This window comes from Triticum aestivum, chromosome 5B (assembly GCF_018294505.1).
Source record: "Triticum aestivum cultivar Chinese Spring chromosome 5B, IWGSC CS RefSeq v2.1, whole genome shotgun sequence".
NCBI lineage: Eukaryota > Viridiplantae > Streptophyta > Magnoliopsida > Poales > Poaceae > Triticum > Triticum aestivum.
Genome location: NC_057807.1, coordinates 235,771,618 through 235,775,633, shown reverse-complemented (window position 1 = coordinate 235,775,633; position 4,016 = coordinate 235,771,618).

Below are 4,016 nucleotides of genomic sequence, written 5' to 3'. Positions count from 1 at the left end.
GCCGGGTGCCACGTGTCGCGCCCTGGTTCGCCGGGCGGCGGCGGCGGCGCGGACGCGTCCGGCACGGTCCGGACGTGTCCGGCGGCGGGGAGAGGAGCGGGGCTAGGGTTTGATCCGGAATTCGGAGGGGGAGGTGTTTTTATAGGTAGAAGGAGCTAGGAGTGTCCAAATGAGGTGTAGTTTTCGCCCACACGATCGTGATCCGACGATGAAGAGCATGGAAGTGACTTAGATGGGTTATTGGGCTGTTTTGGAGGGGTGTTGGACTGCAACTCAAAAGAGGCCTTTGCGGTTATGCGGATAACCGTTGGAGTACCAAACGAGCTCCAAATGATCCGAAACTTGACAGGTGGTCTACCGATGCTATACCAGGGCCACTTGGCAAGGCTCGGTCCATTTCGAGAACGTTTAACACCCTCACATGAAAGGAGGCAAGAGGGGTGCGCCGGTGCATGTGGGAGTGTCGGATTACGAAACGGACGACGGGGTAAATGCTCGGATGCATGAGACGAACACGTATGCAAATGAGATGCACATGATGACATGATATAAGATGCATGACATGAATAAAAAGCAAAACAAAAGACAAATGCCCAACCACGGAGGGAATATCATAACCATAGCCGAAAATGGCAAGAGTTGGAGTTACAAAGATGGAAAGTTACATCTGGGGTGTTACATTGTCCCACCTATATATATGTGTGGGGAGGCCTCCACATCGAATCTAAGGGCCTCTCTCCCGCATAGCTCCACACTCTTCCGGTCTAATTGGCTTAAGTGTTTAGTCTCCTAATTAGACGGGCTCTACTCTCGGTCTAATTTGTCTGATAGAATTAGACTCCTAATTAGACGAGAAGCATCGCTAGGCTCTTAGACTCCTAATTAGACGAGAAGCATCGCTAGGCGTCATCCCTGGACTCTCTAGTTTTCTCGCGGTTCTTCTCCCTAGATGTTGAAGCTCTGTCGAACTACTGACGACTTTTCTGCCACGTCATCCCTGATGGGTGGGCCATCCATGCCATAATCGTGATTATTTCCAGTCCAAATGGTAACTAGTACAACCCGGTAATTATTTGTGGAAATTACCCCCAAAGTGGTAGCTTTTTATTGCTAATCGCAAAACGTGGTAGTTTTTGGCAACCCTCGTCGCAAAAGTGCTAGTTTGTGGCTATATACTCCCCCTCGTGGGATTACTCCATGGAGATGGCTCCTCTCATAGAGATGAGGAGCTTCCCTTGAGGGAATGACTCCATAGGAGTAGCAAGACCTTCAATTGTGGGGAAGATTCCTCCATGGAATTCAAGCCATCTTTTCTTTGACGGGATGGAATTCAAGCCATTTTTGTCTTAGGACTTGATGAAGATGAAGAACCCTATCTTGTTTTGTCTCCCTCCTTGTATGATTTGGATCAAGGATCTATCCATGTGTATCTTTTATTGCATCTATGTGCGTTGATTTGTGCTAGTTGTCCTCAAGTTTCTTTTCGTGATCTTCCTCCAATCCACCTACAATTTGTAAAGATTGGACACAAACAGTACTTCAATGACTTTTTTTGAAATGGAGGCAAAAGATTTGCCTCATTGATTAATTAAGTAGAAGAGAATTGCCCAGTTAATTAACGGAAAATCGGGCAAAAACCGATACCGATCAACCACATGTGGACTACTCACTCGACAATCATATCCAACACGTAACGACCATCAACCCCACACTGCTACATCGCAAAGACACCGCAAACAATGCTAACTTGGCTAGCGACCACGGGCACCACCAAATCCACAAAGACAATGTAGGTCATAAGGACAACGCAAGAGGTTGGAGATCATCCATTAACCAGCCGCAGACGCCTTTTCTGTGGCGTCACTCTTCTTTCCTTTGCTCCTAAGAGTCTCCACCACAATTTCCTTGCCAGATCCAGGGCTAGCCGCCTCCAAACGTTTAAGCAAGCTATGAAGCTCTATCTGAAAGAGAATGTCATCGACCTTCTTACGCACAGAGACCTGCCTGACAGTCATGTGCGAGTGGGTTAGCGCAACATCAAAACCTTCATCCTCCACAAAGGCGAGCGGCTAGCTAGGCTCCAAAGGATCAGAAGCCAACATATTAATCGTCTGAACATCATCAACCACAGAAACAACCGACACGATGGACTCAGACATCTCCCGTTGCTCACATGATAGAGCCTCAGAGCTAGGCGCCAACACACCTGTCTCATCAACCTCGCCACTCAAGGACACCTCATGCCCAATGGGCATAGATGAGAGAGTGACAGAACCATCCAAACATCGACTATCCACAAAGGCGAGCGGCTGGCAGGACTCTGATGGTGATGGTGAGGCCAAGGACTCCAATGAGCCCGGCTTCATCGGCTGCACCATCGGCTGCACCGCCACATGCAGCGACGAGTTGCCCACAACCTCTGCCCAACCCCTGGTCAGCGAAGAGCAAGGCTGGACAAATGGGGAGCGGCTCCGCTGGTGATGAGCATGAGAGACCGGAGAGCTCACGCGGGCGACCGGAGAGCGATCCCGAGCAACCGGAGAGTGAGCACGACAAAACCTCTCACGATGACCAGGGCGACGACAACGTATGCATTTGAATGGCTCACAGCATGCACGGACTTGGTGGCCACGCTCGAGGCAACGAAAGCACCTTCCTCGAGCCCAACGCTTGAAGGCGAGGCTACGCTCAAGACCTTCTCTCGACGGCTCAGGGGGGGCACCCTGGCCGGAATGGCGTCCCCGTTCCACATGCTCCCAGCCAGCCTCCGCTTCAAGAGCAGCAGTGGCAGCAGAGATGCCGATGCAGGCCGACTCTGAAGATGGACCAAGCAGCTTCTGTGGTGTCTTCTCGTCATGACATCCTTCAGTGAGGCCCTCAATATCTTCCACATCCTTCACAACAGAGCAACCAAGCTGGAGATGTGCATCGCCGGCAGACCCGTTGGGCAACGACGACTGTAGGACCAACTCCTCAATCTTGACCTCATCATCATTGACAACGCACCAGGAAGCAGGCCTGGAGTCGAGCACCACTGTAACACCCTCGATGCGACTATATCTCCCACGTGTCGAGGCACGACTTAGAGGCATAATCGCATTGAAGGCATATGTCGCAAGTGAGGTAATCTTCACACAACCCATGTAATATAATAAGGAAAAGGATACATAGTTGGCTTACAATCGCCACTTCACACAATTGCATGAATAAAGCATTACATCATCCAGATACAATCAAGGTCCGACTACGGAACCAAAATAAAAGAAGAACCCCAAATGCGACAAAGGTCCCCGATCGACCCCAACTGGGCTCCACTACTGATCAACTAGAACGAAACAACACAAAGGGCAAGATCTTCATCGAGCTCCTCCTTGAGCTTGGTTGCGTCATCTGCACGGTAACATAGGCACCTGCAAACTGGTTTTGGAAGTATCTGTGAGCCACGGGGACTCAGCAATCTCGCACCCGCGAGATCAAGACTATTTAAGCTTATAGGAAGGATGGAGTAATGAGGTGGAGCTGCAGCAAGCGACTAGCATATATGGTGTCTACAATCGCAAAAGAGAGCGAGAAGAGAAGGCAAAGCACGGTCGATAAAAGTATGATCAAGAAGTGATCCTATAGCAACCTACGTCAAGCATAACTCCAACACCGTGTTCACTTCCCGGACTCCGCCGGAAAGAGACCATCACGGTTACACACGCGGTTGATGTATTTTAAATAAGGTCAACTTCAGGTTTTCTACAACCGGACATTAACAAATTCCCATCTGCCACATAACCGCGGGCACGGCTTTCGAAAGATAATACCCTGCAGGGGTGTCCCAACTTAGCCCATGACAAGCTCTCACGGTCAACGAAGGAATAGACCTCCACCCGAGACATTCCGATCAGACTCGGTATCCCGGTACAACAAGACATTTCGACAGGGTAAAACTAAACCGGCAACACCGCCCGAATGTGCCGACAAATCCCGATAGGAGCTGCACATATCTCTTTCTCAGGGCACACTCAGAT